Consider the following 19444-nt stretch of genomic DNA (forward strand, 5'->3'; position numbering starts at 1 on the left):
GATGGACTTCAGCTTCTAGAACTGTCTTATGGAAGGACTTTTATGAGGGAGTGAGTGGCCACGGGAAGAGAAGTTTCTAATCGGGGTGAGATGATAGCAAGCCACTGGGAATGGAAAAGGGAGGCTCACTTCGATGCTGAGCCGGGCAGGGGGCATGAGGGATGAGAAAATAAGGATTCTGCTAAGTTGAAACTGACATCCTCATGCTGGAAATAGGCCACACTTTTATAGCTTCTCTGACTCAAGTTCACATTGCCTGCCGTGATCTGTTTAATCTTCCTAAAGACTGTTATTATCACCCCGCTCTCGTGCCCCAAATCATTGAGGCTGCCTTTGGCTTGCACAATAACGTCAAAATACCTTAGCCTGGCTGTCAGGGTCCTCTAGGATCTATCACTGACGTATAACCCTCTGAAGTTCTAAAATTCTAGCGTCCCAGAAATGCCTGGATCCACACCCACCCTTGAGCTTCTTACTTTGTAGAAATATTCCCCTTAATTCTTTCTGTGAAATCTGGTGGGACTTTGTTCTGGAGTTGACTTCTACTTGGGTAGGAAGAAGAAAGAATGTTTCAGGACAGAAGCAGACAGGGGTCTCAGCTTTGAAGGCACTTAGATTTGGCTCGGTACCTCCCAGTCTTGCTTCTGCAAACCATCCTCGTTTGTGACCATATGACTCACCACCTGAGTCCCACGTGGTTACCTCTCTTTAATGTCTCCCCCTGTTCTGAGGCACTGCAGGGTCTAAGCTGACTCAGGCAGGCATATCTCTTTCTGAACGTCAGACTGACGCTGAGTACACATCCGGAATAAGGCATTTGTTGATTCTGAGTATAGAATCACTCCTCTATGGCTGTGCAATGAATTACCCCCAAACTCAGCAGCCCAAACAATATATTTAAGTACTTATGATGTCGCACAGTTTCTGAGGGTCAGGTACCTGGAAGCAGTCGAGCTGGTGTTTCTGCCGTGAGGTATCCCATGAGATTGCCATCACACAGTCAGCCGGCTGCAGCTGTTTGAAGGACATGTGAGGATGGGCGGACCTCAATTCTGTGCAGGTGGCAGGTGTGGAGGGCTTCAGTTCCTTGCCACCTGGGTATCTACAGGGAGATCTGCGTGTCCACCATAGCTAATGATGAATGAGAGAGAGAGAGAAAGGGAGGGAGTGAGAGGGAAGGAGAAGGGGATAGAGGAAGAGAGAGAGAGAGAGAGAACAAAACAGAAGCCTCAGTGTCTTTCATAACCTAATTCTGTAATTGATTTACCCCCATTTCTGCTATATCCTGTTAGTCATACCAAATGTGGGAGGGTACAACACACGTGCAGATACCGGGATGTGGAAGTCTTTGTGGTCCTCCCCGAGGCTGGCTAGCACACGGACTTATGCTTTTACCCCCACACAATCTAACATCTTTGAAATTGGGATACATCTTACAACCAAAGGTATAGCATGGTTTGAAAGGCAAAATTCCCATTTAACAGCATTTAAATCATCGTAAGCCTTATCACCATGATTTGAGGATATGCTATCCCGGGATGTTCAGGCTTTCGGGAGGCTTCCTGGCTCCTGGCAGCTTGCCTTGACCCCAGTCTCTCATGGCCCCACCCTGACAGCACACTTGCCACCCGCCAGATGCGCTCGCTCCTCTCCTGTGCCCTTGCTCACCACACCACCCCTTCCGATGTGCCCTCTTCATGGCTAAATGATCACACTGGGTACTGAAGCCTCCAGAAGCTTTCCTGGACCAGCCGGAAGCATCACCATCTTCTCTCTCTACAGGACTGTCTATAGTTCTGGCCACTGCTGCCGTCCATCCATCGGCGCTTATGTTTCTGTGCCTTGTAGACTTGCTGTGTTTTCTGTGTAATAAATGTTGCTGTATGCACTTAGCCTGTTTTTTAATAGCAGAATTTCTGGACTCTTCATGAGACAACTACAACAGACTTCTGCTCCTCAGGTGAAACTGTGAAACTAATGTGGCACACATCAGTAATGGACAGCTATCCAAGAATGCACAAGCTCACCGTTATAAACCGAAGCTGCAAAGATCACCGTTTCCAATGTTCATCAAACTGGTGAACGTTCTGTTCCCTACAACATCTGCATTGAAGATTTGCTTAGACAAGTCTTCGAAGCGCACCACCGCATAGGATGGAGAAGGGGTGCCTGCTCTATTTTACTCGCAAAAAATAGGGGTTTTGTCCAGTCGCTGTGTTAAGAATAAAAGATTGGTACTTCATGACCCTCTTGTAAGTGACTTAATTTGTTGCCCTTTTTTTCAGGTTTAATTCCAGCAGGTGAATTGATGTTCTCTATAGAAAGCAAGTTGAAAGGGGGGAGTGGATAAAATGCATGAACTTCCATTGAAACTCAGTAGACAAGATTGTTAAATTTGAGGATTTTCTTTCAGTTATTTGCCTGCTCAGAAGGAAAGCTGCGCTGGACCATTGCCAGGGAACAGCGGGAAAGACCCAGGCTCGCTCTTCTTGGGGACAGGCTGGAAAGCATTTCTATCATTGCATGTATGTATGGGAAAACAAATCACCACTCTTGCCTCACACTGTATCCAAAAATTAACTGGAAATAGATCATAGACTTAAAGGTAAAGGCTAAAACCATAAAACTTCCAAAAGAAAATGCAGGGGGAAATCTTCATATTCTTGGGGTAAGTATGGGTGGATCGGGCCAGGTACACTATTCCCTGGGCACCATTTTTCAATTCAGGGCACAGGAAGATTCAAGACTATTTTGGTCTTGAATCTAAGCCATGTTGACTCATCTAACCCTAAATACCTATCACATTTGATTGAACTTGGTTCATATCTGTTGTCAGTCTAGCTTAGAACCCAGAAGATGATTCACTGGCACCTTCCCTCATCTCTAAGAGCACAGGGTCTAATATTCTTCAGTTTTCCTAGACTTGGGAAGAGATGTCTTGTGGAGGCATTGAAAAAAGGTGGATGAGAGGATGTCTATGAAACACTCAGGTCTCTAGGAGGGAGACACCTCAGATTCACGAGGGACCACTAGTGTAACTATTTTTCCCAAGAATATGTTCTGACTTGTTGCCAAGGGTCTGTCTTTGATCTGTCTCGGGATGTCTGTGTTTAAACGCACACAGTTAATGGTTGGGTTGGTGGTTGGCATGAGGGGGTGGTCACTGAACAAGGGGACCCCATCTATTCTCTGCCCTCTGACTTCCTCCCTCTTCTCCGGGTCCCCTATAGCATGTGACAAGCAGAATTAGCTCACATAAAGCTATCAAAGAACTCTCTCGTTAACTCAGCCCCCAGGTGTCAGAAGAAACAGCCTAAGTCCCTGAAACATGAAATGAAGATGTGTCCCCAGCTTAACGATGTAACACTCCTTCCCTCGCATGCAGCACACCGTGGGAAGCTCTGATCACATCCATTAGGGACCGAGTTGCTGAGCACATATCAAAGGAACAGGGCAGAAGTGAGGAAAGATAATTATGTTTAACAAATGAATTAAAACAATTATACAACCACCCACTGAGTACAGAGCTTTGAGCTCTGCTTCAAATAGGATATGAAAAGAATCAGCCGAGAAATCGTATTGCAATCACAGCTGGTCAGCACTTTCAGAGAACTTTTTTCTGCAGGATCAGAATGCAGACATTATTGGTTAGAGAAATCTAAAAGGTGCTCTCTTATCAGATATCTTGTGAACCTACAGTAAATGATTCTCAGTAACATCAAAAACCCAATAATAACCATTTTCAGACATTAAAACCCCACTTCCGGTGGTCAGTGGTATTTAGTCATGTTTGTCGTCATTTGCAACTGCCAGCATCCTTTGGACACTCTTCCTACCTCTGAGGAATTTTCCCATGTTGACTTTACCCCAAAAGAGAAGCTAGAAATTACTTTCTCATTCTACCTTGCAAATGGTATAAGGATGTGACCTAAGGTCTGCCCATCAGGTGCACCCACATGAGGCTCTGATGGGAGAAGAAGAAGCAAGCACCAAGTAGGTAGGATCTGTTCCTAAGGACAAATGCAAAGGACTGGAGTTCTCTGAGCAGCCGTGCCCATGGTTCCATCCAGGGCCCACTGCTGGGGTATCACTGTAGTATCTTCCCTAGGCAATCCTGTGGTGGTACAGCCTCAGAACCTAGCATTGGCCCTCTGGGCATTCTTCAAGGCCCCAGATAATGTTCAATAAAGTCCTTTTCTGTTCAAACTAGTTACATCATTAACTGATACACATTTTGCTTTTCAGAAGTAAAAAATCGGGGAAGAACTCGTAAGTGCTTTGAAAACTGAAAAATACTGTGCTGATCTATGGTAGCAACTACAGTACTTGGCAAGAAGCAGCAACCTAAGCTTGCAAATAAACAGACCACTCACAAGGTTGCTGAATGTTTGGAATTCTACAAAGTAAAACATGGGTCACGGGATTAATGTTGTAGATGTCCCTTCATAGCCGGATGGATGACGACTTGGGTTTTCAGAAGCTTCCAAAGCTACTCTTAGTGTAGGAACTAACTGAGGCTATTTCTGTCCCCAGGCTCTGACACTGGACGCTTGTCCTTTGAGGGGCAGACAGCAGGAAACCCCAAGTTGGTGGGATCATGCAGGTTTTCAGTCCAGGCCTGGCTGAGATCCCAGCCAAGAGCCAGCATGGCCCACCAGGGACGTCACCCACGCTCCTTCCTTTGTAAAGCTGGATGATCTTCCATCGTATGGATTTCCCACATTTCGTGGGTCTGTTCATGTGGTGACGGACACTTAGGCTCTTTCTGGCATGGACCTTTCCCTTCATTTCGCACAGCCCTTCCCTGGGACACAGCCCACTGGGACGGCAGACAGAGCTCTCCTGCATCGGCTGCCACATGACCCAGAACCGAATCTGCTTCCTTGTTCCCACAGTGATTTTTTTCACTCGTAGCCTCATCGCCCTACTCCAGTTCAGGGGCTTGATGGTCAGTGACTCTGGCACATTTTTGTATTTGCCCCCACTTGGTGGAGAGACAGAGTGCACGCTACCATCAATGGGAAAAAGAAAATATGGGGTCTTTATTGTCTTATCCATTCTTGCTCATGGAGCTCTGCCTTGTATGGAGAGCGAGCGGGGGACTTACAGTATCTCAGCATCTTCGTGGTTAAGTAGAGCGCGTTCAAAATCCAGCTCCCTCCCCAGGGGTGGTCGGACACTCCATTGCACCACACAGTCTTTTTCAGGTGTGGGTGCTCTCTCTCCATTCACCCTTCTCTCTACCATGGGTCTGGATGTAGGGTGGGGTGGGACGGGAGGCTGTGAGACACAAAGCCCTTGGATTCATGCTGCGTCCTGCTGCAGAATACTGGTTTGTGGGTGGTCCTGGTGAGGTCTCGTGGCTCTACTGGATAGGAGACTGGCTCCTCTCAAGTCCCTGCATACCGTGGCTCCCTCATCCCAGCCCCGTCCCTCTTGGACTTCTCTCTGCTCCCCAGCAGGGGCGGGGAGGTGAGGGGGGGACTCTGGGTCTTCTCCATACCACACAGACCGTGTGGAGCCAGGAACTCGCCTCAGCCTCTTCTGTTCAGCCAACCCCACGCCCCCGTATCTTCCTCCACCCAAACAATCAGCTTCTTAACTCAATTTTAATGATGGGAAGAGTGTTCGCGACACATTAGGAAAGCAGCACGACCATGGAGTCCCTCGGACCTGGCTCCTAGAAGTTTGAAAGGAAGAAGCTTTTTCAAGCTGGGGATTTAAAAAAAAACAAACAAACTCAACTTTGAGACTCGGTTGATGAAAGACCTCTTTGATTTCAGTGGTACCTGTGGTCCTTCCTGAGACTTCTGGCTCTGCCTTGGGGACAGACGTCCATATGGGAATGTAATTTGGGGCCCAACTGAGATGATATTGGCTCCATCTTTGAAAAAGATCATCTCTATTATTTCAATCTTAGAACAAGCGGAGTTGTTGTTCCCTTCCCTTGGAGACCCTGCTCTGCTTCTGCCAACTTCCCCACACAATCCCGGCTAACCTCTGTGATCACAGGGAAAGGTGGACATGGGTCCATTTGCCAAAGAAGGTGAGGCAGGGAGCTCTACTTAGATGAAAACTCTGGTTATAATCTCACTGTCGAAAGATGGCTGGATACTTGCTTAACTTTTGGGTTTCTTTTCAAGGGACTAAAATGTAAATTGATGTTTCCATCTTCAGGAACCCAAACTTGCCAGTATCTTCCAAATGGCTCATCCCAGTTATGTAACACCAACTCCCTCTTCCCCCAGCTCTGCCACACTGACGACGTCTGCCCCTCTGAGCCGGCCTCCTGCATCGCTGATGAAGTCTGACACCCTCTCACGCGTCCCTGTGTCTGACCCAGCTCATTCCCAGTCTCAGCTTTTTGAAAGTCCAGGAGGTACAGTAATATGTAGAATCAGAGTCCTTGAATGGACACAGAAATTCCTTCCAAACACCCACAAATATCTTCAATGTCTTCCCTTTGTATCGGTTTCCTCTCAAGTACCCAATCACCCAATAAATTTCTGTAAATAGCTGTCATTCCATTTAATTTTATTTTGTGTCTATACTAGAGTTAATCTTTATTTTTTTATTATTTTGAGTCAAATGTACAGTGTTTAAAATAAATGACAGATTAGGAATTTTTTAGGAGGGGCTTACATGTAAGTCAGTTATTTTAACCCACCATTCACGAAATAACTTTCTTTACTATCATAGGAAAAAATATATAATGTCAGAAGGGCAGGGAGAACTTCCTCTTTGTCACTGCTTATCTCTTGTGCCTTGTACAGTACCTGGAAATTTATTTATTTATTGCATTTCATTTATTGATATAATAATATAATATTATGATAATATTTCGTATATTATGTGTAGTATATCATATCATTGGCTCTCTTCTGTCTCTTCCCATAAGGGCACTAATCCCATTGTTAGGGCCCCACCCCCGTGACCTAATAATCTCCTAAAGGCCTTATCTGTAAATGTCATTACACTGGGGATTAGGGTTCCAACATATGACTTTTGAGAGGGGACATAAACATTTGGTCTATAGCAGAGCTTTATTTTTTAAAAAATTATTTTTTAAGAAACAGGAAAAATTAACCAAAATCCATTAATGTAAAAAAATGATAAAAGTACATTGTATTTCTGTAGATTTATTCTGTAACTGCAAATGTATAATATTTACTTAATATAATCAATCACCTGGGATGATAAAAAAACGTGGACTCAGCAGTCCTGGCTGACAATTTGAGTCGGCATCTAAACTGTATCTGTGTTTTATTTTGTGTGTACATGTATTTTGTGTCTTGAGAAAAATGTGATTACAGAGATAAGTAACCGTAGATAAAGGCTGACTCATGACAATTTGCCTTAAAATCTCAGGGCACCCCTTAATTTAACCCAAAGTCTTGAAGAAGAGATGAAAAAAAGTCTTTGCTTCAAAGTTGAATCACTAAGAAGGTCAAATACGTGTTCAGATTCCTAAACAGAAACATGCACATTTTATTACGGCAGCAGAAATTTACACAGGGATGGGTTAGTCCCTCACTTGCTATTGTATAACCCTATCAGGTCCCAGAGAAAATCCCAGGGAGGAACATGAATCGAGCTACGCCCAATGGGGCAATATAGTGCACATTCAGCATCTTCGCCTAATGTTTTAAGGGTTACCAGAAGGAGACACTTTGGGCTAAAAACCAACCTGTGCTTTGCTCCCCAAGCAGTCTCCACAGCACACAGCTGCAACCATGCAAAGGAAGGAGCTTCTTTTCCTAATCCACACCCAGGCATCATATAAAGATAATAAGGCACCATCCAGCCAGCAGTGGGAAGGGTCCTTATGTAATCAGGCATACTGTTTTGATTTTCTATGCACAGATATTCACAGGCCTGAATTTCTTACAAGAGCAGTCAGAGTTTAAATTTTCCTGATTAATTGTGTATTTGGAAGGTCGAAGATAGGCACAATGATGCAGAGAAAAAAACGTATTCCATAATCTGTATGAGGATAAATGAATAATGGCTCCATAAGTAAATGTGCTGGTGGAAATTCAGGATATAGCACACCTCGAGTGTTGTTGTCATCATTTTAATAAAAAAATGAATAAAAATATTTTTAAGACACGTGAGTAAAGACTAAAAGCGCAGTCTTACAGGCTACCCACATCAAATGAGGTCCCATATCCATTACATCGAAATTAAAATGGCTTCAAGTTCTCACCCCCTTCCCTCGAAGGAATCTGAAGGTCAAACATTGCTATACTGTCACTTGGGATGCCATTGTGGGCACTGTCACCTTGCAAGGACAGAAATATGCACCGGTTATTATGGGATCAGAAGGAAGAGACACAGAAATCTGATTTAGGGGAAGAGGGTGAAAAAAATATCAGGGAAGAATAATTGAACTCTGCATTAGAAACTATTGATACACTCTATGTGAACTAATTGAATTTAAATAAAAGAAGTTAAAAAAAAAAACATCAGGGAAGACGAGTAACCGTGTCCTTTATTTTCCGTATTTTGGTGCTTTGACCATCGTGAGTGCTTGCTGATGCTGGGGGGAGGACTGCCCTTCCAGGGCTGGTCAGCTCCTAGAGAGAGTTACCACTCAGCTGGGAGTGTGGTTTTTAAATGCAAAGCAATGAATCCAGAGTCTGAATTCCTGACCGCCTTCTCTGTGGAACTTACTCAGGGTCCGAATCACCCCAGGGCCAAGTATCAGACAACCAGGGGCAGCCGTTATACCCCAGCTCCTGCTGAAAGTGTCCAAATCAGCCAGTCCCAACCTACTGTCCCCACTTCCCCCATTCCTTCCTGCAGAAACCACAATAAAGGCTCTTACCCTCAGTCCCATCCTGACAGATCCCGGTGCTCCCAGTTGTCCTCCCCCACCCCTCCCTGGTGGCTTGCGCCAGCCCCCGCCTTCTGGGATCTGTGAGTAACCAGTTGTCTTTTCAACGGCAGTGATCTCCTGGTCTGTTGGCCTTACTATCCCTAAATGACAATAAAACCCCTAAGTCCAAACAAAGACTTCCTGGAGGAGATGATGTATGAGGTATACAATGTGTGAAGAAGGGCTGGAAGTATTATCTTTGTATAACAAGCCAGCAAATAGGGGTTTAGGTACAGAGAGCAGCAGGTATGGCCAGATGAAGGTAAGAGAAAGCCAAAGCCATCCAAGAATTCACAGGGGCTCGCTGTGGTTCAAGCACAGAACCTGCGGAAGGAGCGGGGGGAAATGGAATTGAAGAGATCATGTAAATGGTGAAAACTGTTGGCTATGTGTTGTGCCTGACCACTGTGCTTTCTCATCTTCCTCTTTCTGGGTACAGAACGCCATTCACTCTGGGTAACTTCCCCCATGCTTCTCTGGAAAACAGTATGGAGTTTCCTCAAAGAGTTGAAAATAGAGCTACCCTAGGACCCAGCAATCGCACTACTGGGTATTTACTCCAAAGATACAAATGTAGTGATCCAAAGGGGCACGTGCACCTGAATGTTTACAGCAGCAATGTCCACAATAGCCAAACTATGGAAAGACCCTAGATGTCCATCAACAGGTGAATGGATAAAGAAGATGTGGTGTATATATGTAATGGAATACTATGCAGCCATCAAAAATGAAATCTTGCCATTTGCAATGACTTGGATGGATCTAGAGGGTATTATGCTAAGTGAAATAAGTCAGTCAGAGAAAGACAATTATCATATGATTCTCTGATATGAGGAATTTGAGAGGCAGGGTGGGGAGTCATGGGGGGTAGGGAGGGGAAAAAAATGAAACAAGGTGGGAGAGAAACAAACCATAAGAGACCTTAATCTCACAAAACAAATTGAGGATTGCAGGGGGGTTGGGCGGGGGAGGGAATGGAGAGGGTGGTTGGGTTATGGACATTGGGGAGGGTATGCGATATGGCGAGTGCTGTGAAATGTGAAAGACTGACGATCCACAGACCTGTACCCTTGGGGCAAATAATACATTATATGTTAATCTAAAAAAAAAAAAAAAAAAAGAATTTCGCCTGTGCTTTATGCAGTCTGGGGGAGGAGGGGCACACATATAAACCCACACAGTGATTGGCCCACCTGACACCAATAGGACCAATCAGAGTCTCCCTGGGATTGATATGTAAATGACGGGAAGGAGAGGTTCTCTCTTTAGGCGAGTTGCTGGCCTTGCTGGGTGGGGTTCGGGAGCTGGCAATGGCCATCCTCCCGGACCTTTGAAGAGACTCTGACCAGAGAAGAAAGCAGCCCTATGGAGACGAGTAAACGTGAGACATGGACAAAGAGAAAAGTGTTTTGCTGGTTTCCCGTCCCTAGTTCTTGATTCTGAAATTTTAGTTCCGCAGCTCTTCTTTTGATTTTTATGAAACCCCGGTGGTATCCACCCCTGCGGGAGCCTGGACGTTCCTTTGGGTTTTTGTTTGTTTGTTTGTTTGTCTACTTTTCCCCCTTGGTTCAGTCCAGTTTTCTTTGGATTGCTGCCGCTTGCAACCAAAGGGTCTTGTAAAAATACTACACCAAGGAAATCCACACGTCCTTAGGAGCTACTGAGTAAGTTTCTGTAGGGGACGGACATAATGAGATGCACATTTTAGAGTGATCATCTTGGAATAAGTTTAGAGGATGACTTGGTGTGAGGAGGGGAGGGAAAGGGGCATATGGCTGGAGATGAGATGACAGATTGAAAGGCCGTTATGGTAATTCTGGCAAAGTATGGTGAGTGCCTGAAACAGAAGAGAAAAAGGGGCCATGGAAAGGTTAAACTTACACAAGGTGAGAAGACTGATGAGACTTTATGAAATCCGAATTTGTGAAATCCGAAACTGCTAGGCTTTTAGCACGCTTACTTTGGGATCTAATCTTTAAAAAAAAAAAATTTAAATATCTCTGGTGGTGACGACACCATCATCTTTTCGGTGATTAAGAGCTTGAAATCTTAATCTGGCCTGGGCTGTGGATTGTCAGCTGCGGCTTGAGCACAATGAAAAGCTGTTGAAGGGTTTTACCTTGGTAGGTGGAGGGTGGTCATGGGATTCCTTTTGCATTTTTTAAAATGTCGTTTTGGCTGCTGTGTAGAGAATGGATAGGGAAAAGGCAAAAATAGAAACAAATCATTCTCCAATATTTATGGAACACCTACTACGTGTCAGGTACTGTTCTAAACCCTAAAGACAGAATAGTAAACAAGAGACAAAATAAATGTGCTGCCCCCATGGAGTTTCCATTTTGGTTGTTGAGTGACGAATGAAGCAAATAAATATACATACATATCAGAAGTTGATGCAGGGTAGGAAGAAAACTAAGCTGAGGGAGTGGACATGGAGTGTGGGGGTTTAGGGGAGCAGGTTGGTATTTTCTATGGGCCTGTGTCAGAGAAGTCTCCCTCATTTGAGGAAAGACCTGGAGGAAATTAAGGAATGAGCAGTTGTGCTGTTTGGAGAAGAGCATCCCAAACAAAGCAAACAGTAAGCCCAAGGTGGGAGCACACCTGGTGTTTTAAAAGAATGACCAATAATGGCGACCAATATTGCTGGACAAAAAATGAGCAAGAGGCCAAGTGGTAGGAGGTAGGTAAGGAAGGTAGTGGGGTCAGATCACATAAAGTCTCGAAGGCCTTTGTAAAGATTTGCCTTTAACTTTGTGCCAGACCAGAAGACCTTGGATGGTTTTGAAGAGGCTTGACTTGATCTAGATTAGAAAAGAATTGGGGCGTCTGGGTGGCTGAGTGGGTTAAGCCTCTGCCTTCAGCTCAGGTCATGGTCTCAGGGTCCTGGGACCGAGCCCCGCATCAAGCTTTCCGCTCAGCTAGGAGCCTGCTTCCCCCTCTCCCTCTGCCTGCCTCTCTGCCTACATGAGATCAATCTCTCTCTCTCTCTGTCTGTCAAATAAATAAATAAAATCTTTAAAAAAAAAAAAGAAAAGAAAGAAGTAAAAGAATCACTCAGGCTACTGTGTGCAGAACGGACTTGTGGGGTTGTGGGGTGGGGAGGCTACTTGCATTAATGTAGATTGAGATTTCTATACTGCTGGCATTTGGGGCCACATTAATTTTTGCTATGGAGAGCTGTCCTGTGCACTGACCACTAGATCCCAGGAGCACCCTTTCCTACTCCCAAGCTGTGACAACCAAAAGTGTGTCCAGACCCTGTCAAAGTCTGCCGGGAGGGCAGGTGCACAAAACTCTCCTGGCTGAGGACCACCGATCTGGGTGAGAGGGCGTATCGGTCCAGACCAGAGTGGTAGATGCGGGGGTGGGGAGAAGTGGTGAGATTCTGGGTGTATTTTGAAGGCAAAACACGCAGGATTTGTAAATATATTAAGTGTGGAGTGTGTGGAAAAGACAAGAGTTGGGATGATTTTACAATTTGGGGGGCCCGAGGCCCTGGAACAATGAAGTTGCCATTTGCTAAGATGGGAAAGACGACGGGAGAAGCAAGTTTGATGGGAAACAGGTGTTTGGTTTTGGAGATGTTACCCGTGAGATGGCGGTTGAATCCACATGGGGATGCCAAACCAGCAACTGAACACATGAGTTTGGCATTCGGGGGTGAGGTCCAGGCTGGAGACATAAACATGAGCACCGTTAGGACATAGGGTTCAAGCTCTGAGAAGAAGTGGGCTTGCCTACGCAGTGAGTATGGACGGAGGTGTGTTTGGCAACACGATAAGGCAGCTTCATGATATCTGTCCCTGGTGTTTGTCCTGTGAGTGTGGACGGGAGTGTGGATGGGACCTAGGACTTGCTTTTAACCAGCAGAATTTGGCAAGGTAAGGGGATGTCACTCTTATGATCTCATTATATTAAATCAGACTGTTTTACTGATTGGCGTGAGAGGCTCTCCTCGTCTTGAAGAAGCAAAGAGCCAATCACCCGAGGAGAGAGTTATATGGCAGGAAACCGCATGCGGCCTCTGGGGGCTGAGGATGGTCTCCAGTGAACAGCCCGGAGAATCTCCCCACCCCCCCAGTATGGGCTGCCCCCCCCAAAACCACACAGCTACAAGGAAGTGAGTTCTGCCAACAACCTGAGTGAGTTTGGAAGCAGAGCCTTCCGTAGCGGAACCTGCAGGTGAGAATACAGCTTGGTTGGCGCCTTCTCTCCTCCTTTGAGTGAGACCCAGAGCCGAGGACCCTGGTTAAGCTGTGCCTGGCCTCCTGACAGCTAGAGATGGTAAGTTAATAAACTGAGCTGTTTAAAGTTACTAAACTTGTTATTATTTGTTATGAAGTAACTATTAAAAACCCGAGACAAGAGGCCCCAAATGGAGTTGCTTATGCTAAGCCCCACGTCACCCAAACCAGACTTAAATATGATTTCAGCTGTCCCAGAAGTGGATTCTGAACCCAGGCAATGGGACACCACCACTGATCCGCACTCCCTCCGACCCCTGCCATCCCCGGCAGCCAAGTCACCTTGCCTCAACCAACCTGCCCTGTTTGCCTGATGTGACTTCCGGGCTCCTCCTCCCTTCTGCCTATAAAAGTCTTTCGTTTTGTACAGCTCCTCCGAGCTCCTTTCAATCTGCTAGCTTAGATGCTGCCCATTTCGTGACTCATTGAATAAAGCCAATAGGTTCTTTAAAATGCACTCAGTTGAAATTTTTTTTTTTTTTTTAACACAACAGAAAACTCAGGCAGAAGGTCCGAGTCCCGGTGCACAGGACTGATAGTTGAAAAAAAAAATTTTTTTTTAACACAACAGAAAACTCAGGCAGAAGGTCCGAGTCCCGGTGCACAGGACTGATGTTTAAAGGTCAGGAAGCTCAAGAAAACCCAGCCAAGAAAGGAGCCATCATCCTTGACCAGTGTGGAAGAGGAAGGGAGAGCCAAAATCATGATAAAAAAAAATAGAATATTTCAAGAGAAGTGGAGGGACTTCTGTGTCATATAGGACTGACAGGTTGAGTCATTTGAGATCTGAGGATTAATCATTGGATTTGGCAATTCGGCGGTGATTAGCGATCTTGTAAAATATCTGTGTAGGTGTAGTCGTGGGACCAACGACTGTTAACAGTGTCTCAAGTGCAAAACAAATGTCAGGGTTTGTATTCAAATGGGAGCGGTGGATATAAAGAGCAGTGGTCAAGTCTGACTTCTGTTTTGGAGGTCACATCAGTTGGTTTTGCTGATGGATTAGATACGAGATAAGGGGAAGGGGGAACTCATCCCAGGGGCTAAGGCCTTAGCCGGTAGGAGGTGGGGATGCCGTTTACTAAAATTGGGAGACCGGGACAGGAGCAGGTTGAGGAGGGAGCAGGTTAGAAATCGTGGTGAAAATAACACTCCTGTTACATATTCATGGAGAAATGCTGCAGGCAGCTGGCCACGTGATTCTCAGCTCCAAGGGCGGGTTAGGATTAAAGATGTTAACTTCAGAGCCTTCGGCTTCTACAAAGAACTTAAATCAATGAACGCTGAATGGAATCAGCGAAAGCAGTGGTTTTTAAACTGGGGCTGGGAGGCAGGGGATTTTGCTCCCAGAGCAGATTGAACAATATCCGGAGACGTTTTTGGTGGTCACAACTGGGTGGGGGGTGCTACTGGCATCTAGGGGCTAGAGACCAGAGATGCTGCTAACTGTCCTGCAGTGCACAGGACAGCCCCACAGCAGAGACTCATCCACCAAGTATCAATAGTGCTAGGTTGCGAAACCCTGATCGAGAGAGAGAGAGAGAGAGAGAGAGAGAGCAAGTGAGCGCGAGCGCATAGCTACAGAAGACCCAGAATCAAGCTCTTCAAAGGTGTGGAGATGAGATAGAGAAGCAGGTTGAGAATACAGGTCCAGGATGGTAGGAAGAGAAACCACGTGACTAAGAGGGCACTAAGGAAGCAGGAACCTAGAGACACCGAGTACGCCCACGTTTGCTAGTGGTAGTCGTGTGTGGTGCATAGACCCCCTACGAGAATTCATGCACCTTGCACATTTTAAGTGGACATCTGAAATTTTTAATCATAAACTTTTCATACATAAAATATGTATATTTTATTAACTAAATGTTGAAAATAATGAACATTTTAAAAATGAGATGGAGGGCGCCTGGGTGGCTCAGTTGCTAAGCGGCCGCCTTGGGCTCAGGTCATGATCCCAGGGTCCTGGGATCGAGACCCACATTGGGCTCCCTGCTTAGCAGGAAGCCTGTTTCTCCCTCTCCCGCGCTCCCCGTACTTGTGTTCTCTCTGTGTGTGTCTCTCTGCCACATAAATAAATAAATAAATAAATCTTTAAAAAGAAAATGAGATACGAAAGGATCGACTTCATTAGAATAACATTTGCCTGCTACAAGTTGATTTAAAAAAAAAAAAAAAAACAGAACAGTCTCGTTTTCTGTTATTTTATTTCCCAAACCACACTGGAATGGAATGAAACCATTAAAATCCTCACTTGTGCTTTTTCCTCTCATGTCCCTAAAAATATGCAGTTTAATTTAAATATGAAGGAATGAGTGTCACTAACCGAAACTGATTGTTTTTCTGATTTCCGAGCACTTCCAACATCTGCCCAAATCCCCTCTTTCTGATGTTAACCTTCACCCTTAATAAGGAGAGGAAGCCCTAAAGGCGGTGCCCCAGGACTGCCCCAAGAAGGGCGTTATTTGAAACAAAACTGGTGTTTCAACTTTGGTGTCAGCCCAAGTCCTACACTCTAATAAGATCTGAGAGGAGTGTCTTGCTCTTTCAAGAAGCGAGTGGAGTATCTTGATATCAGACCCATTCTTGGGCATATCGCCTATCCTACCGAGCACACATGGAGTTTAGATCTGGAAATGGACTCCCTTAAAATGATCTGCACGCAAGGATTCTTTAGAGAGATTTTTCGACTACCCTCGGGGACGCGGTACCCTACACCCACAGGTGTGGACCAATATTTTACAAGCTATGCTGGGAATGAGGTGGGGAGAGAAATATGGAGGTTGATGTAGGAAGATAGAAGGTTAAAGAAAGTCTTTGTTTTGGGTTTTTTCCTTTTGTTTTTAAGAAAAAGGTCATTTGTCTTCTGACTGGAAGGATCCATTGGAAAGAGACCTTGATATTGACTGTGGGAGTGGAGTCCTGGAGAGGGCCGGAGGGAACAAATCCCAGGCACAAGGAAGGGGACCCAGCTGGGGGTGTCTGCTCTTCTCAATAACCCTGCTCTGTCTTCAACTCTTTCTGTGTTTCTTGTACATTCTCCAGTTACCATGTAAATTCCACGATGCCAGGGACTTTCCTGTGTCGTTCGCCACAGATTTACAAACACTCAGGGCAGTGTGGAGCACGTAGTAGGTTCTGACTAAATATTTGTTGAGTAAATGTCTAAAAACAAATTAAAAATGGATACAAATGTAGGTATAGATTTGATTGGGTGGTGGTAAGATAAGGGAATTCCTGCACAAGGGGCTTTTATTTTCTTGAAGTGTGACACTAGTGATGAAGTTTTGGAATATAGATGAGGTTCGGTGGGGTGAGGTCCGGAGCCTATGACCAAGAAAGGATTCTTGAGACGTCTTAGGTGCAAATGGTGGTTTTATTAAAACACGGGGACGGGACCCATGGGCAGAAAGAGCTGCTCAGACAGAGGTGTGGTTGACTGGGAGCTGAGGAAGGTGAGGACAAAGGGGGTGTCCAGAAGGACTGTCATATGCTAAAGCAGACTCTCAGGATAAGGGAGACCTGGTTATTGTCAAGTCAAGGCTGTTTTTGCCTTGCATGAGGGAAAGCATGAAGACAGTTGGGAGTTTCCTGAAGGAACGTTACATTCCTCCTATCACACGTCCTTGTCAATGGTCTTCAGGTTTAGAAGAAATTCAGTTTTATTTACATTTCCCTCCCCCTCAGCCTCCCTCAATTTTATGGGGGGGCGGGAGCTTCCGGAAACGGAGGTACGGGTCTCCGGAAGTTAGGCTGTTGATGGGAAAGCTTCTTCCTTCCTCGTAAGTCGCTAGGACATTTGTAAATGGAGGGCGACTCCTGTCCTGCAGGACTGGGATCTCTATCAGTTAAGCATTATTTTTCCTTTAGGGCAGCCAGGAGTGCCTGAGGAATGTCACGCATATGGCATGGGGGGTGGGTGTAGGGTGCCAGCTTCTGCTTTGTCCTCAGCTTGCCTTCTGCTCCCTCATCCCTAGGACAGGAGCTGAGAGTGAGGGGACACAGTTCAGAAGAGGTGGGGGTAGGGGTTGTTGAGGCAAGTCTTGAAGGGGTGAAACGGTCATCCATTAGAGGGAAAGCAAACCCACCGGAGAGACAAGGGAGATGGAAGTCAGGGTTGAGTATCCACTGGAGGGTTGTGGTCAAGTGTTTTAAAGCACAGCAGGTTGGCTCAGCCGTATGATCGATTCCTGGTTTCTGGTGAATGCCGCTGGCATTGGTGGGATCATTTCTAAAGAAACAAAACAAAGGAGGATAAGCCGTTCTTTCAGAGATGAGGATGAATCAATTTTTGAACATGCTGGGTTTTGAGGCACGGGTGGGACATCACAGTGAAATATCACGAGTAGGTAGTCAGTTACACAGGCCTGGTGGGTAGGGAAGAAACAGATGGTCGTGCATCAGTGGGAGAGGTGTTGGTTAGGGAATGGGAGCTGAAACCAAGGGCACAGTTGATATCACTACAAGAGAGGGTAGCTTGGAAGGGAAAGGTTAACGGAACCCCCGGGAAACACTGATGGGAAAGTCACATGCATTTGTCAGGCGTGCCAATGTCGACACAGATTATCGTACCTCCTGGGGGCCAGATGCCACATCTTCAAGCTTCATTCATTCTCCCCCTCTGGCACAGCGCGGGCCACACTGAAGGTAATTCTAAAATTCGTTCCGATTTGATTTCACTGCACTTTTCATTTACCAGGATCCTGTCATGGTTTGCTAGTGTATCATTTTCTCGAAAAGATTAAGTAATGACCATTTTACAAATACGAGATGAACGCCTGAAGGGATTTTATTTAATTCATTCGTTAGCACGGGAGCCACTAAGACGTGACCACCACTTCAAGCAAGAATCTCAAGGCAGACACATATAGAATCAGTAATACTTAAACGAATTTGCTTTGATAGATGCAAATAGATACGCAAATAGAATGCAAATGGATGCAAAACTGCCTTCTACCAAAGGAAAGGGGGTCAACTGTACTTCCAGTGGACAAAATTCATTTGCATATTGCTAGACAAGATCATCTGCATCCATATCAATTATATACAATCTATAGAGTTGCAAAATAGCTCAAAGACAAGAAAGGCACAGAATATCCCATAGAATTGTTCAGCCCAGAAGGGTACATGAGACACACCTGTTTTCCCTTGGAAGACACTATAATCTTTTAGGTTCATTTCAACGTCTTTCGTGATTTTGCCTATAATGCTTAAAAAAAAGTTACCCTTATCATTCTTATTAGTTTGAAAAAAACTAGTATTATATTAGTCCGTTATAAAATACACAAGAAAGAATGTTCTAGCACTATCATACCCGATCTGGGGTACTAAACTGATTAGGAAGATGAGGCAGAATTTGGGAGCCCCTTGGATGAGTCTGTTTCCGGTTGGAATGGGAAATATTTAAGAATCAAACTAAATGATCTCAAATCCACTCTGGAATGAAACAGGGTGTAAGGGGAATACAGAAGATGTTGAAATGGCCCTGTTGGCTCATTGTGAGCTTTCCTGGTCGAATGGAGACCTCTACCATGATGCTTGTCCTCCATGTCCCACCCGCCCCATACCTGCTATCCTGGCACCAAAGGGCCACCAGACTTTAAGCTCAGTCTTCAGTTCCAAATGGAAACCCTCTGTTCCCACAGTAGTGAACAGGACGGCCCTGGCTGCTGGTGAAAGCGTCAGCTGCTTTAGTCCAACAGTTCAAGAGAGGATCAGAAGAGCATAAGGACGATATTGGAAAAAATGCTTGTACAAATTTCCAGAACACAATATTTCTCTTTGCAATTTTTGAGTGTTCTGTAGCCAACCTGCCAAAAAATGTGAAAACTATAAATAGAGAAGAGTGGGAAGGAGAAATGAGGACCTGTCACAGTGCCAGCGAAAATAGGGAACTGAGAATTTTCCAGAGATTCAGAGTCAAAGGGGGTTAATATTTACTTAGAAAAGAAGCCGTGGGCACAAGCTCTAGGATGAAATGAAGGCAAGAGAGGCAAGTTAGGGAATAGAGAGAGAGAGAGACTTGAAGATAAAAAAATGTCCACTTAAAGTCTCATTCCTCACTAAGGAAAGTACAGATCAGAGAAGAGGGGAGAGACTGGGATATAGCTGATCGCCGATTATGTCTGGCCCTGATTAGAAGCTTTGTATCCACTTTTTTTTTTTTAATGTATTTACTTGACAGAGAGAGATCACAAGCAGGCAGGCAGACAGCGAGAGAGAGAGGAGGAAGCAGGCTCCCTGCTGAGCATAGAGCCCGATGCAGAACTTGATCCCAGGACCCTGAGATCATGACCTGAGCCGAAGGCAGAGGCTTTAACCCACT

General features: G+C 45.3%; 1 long non-coding RNA gene across 1 annotated transcript; it reads right to left on the reverse strand.

The window, feature by feature from the left end:
- Nucleotides 1–16478: 16478 nt before the first annotated feature.
- LOC308354791 lies at nucleotides 16479–19240 on the reverse strand. Its single transcript, XR_013967905.1, has 3 exons — nucleotides 17692–19240; nucleotides 17208–17350; nucleotides 16479–17104 (listed from the first exon to the last, which is right to left on the reverse strand). It is a non-coding gene; the product is annotated as an uncharacterized lncRNA (long non-coding RNA).
- Between the last annotated feature and the right edge of the window lie 204 nt (nucleotides 19241–19444).

Source organism: Martes martes, assembly GCF_963455335.1.
Source record: "Martes martes genome assembly, chromosome: 14".
Lineage (NCBI taxonomy): Eukaryota > Metazoa > Chordata > Mammalia > Carnivora > Mustelidae > Martes > Martes martes.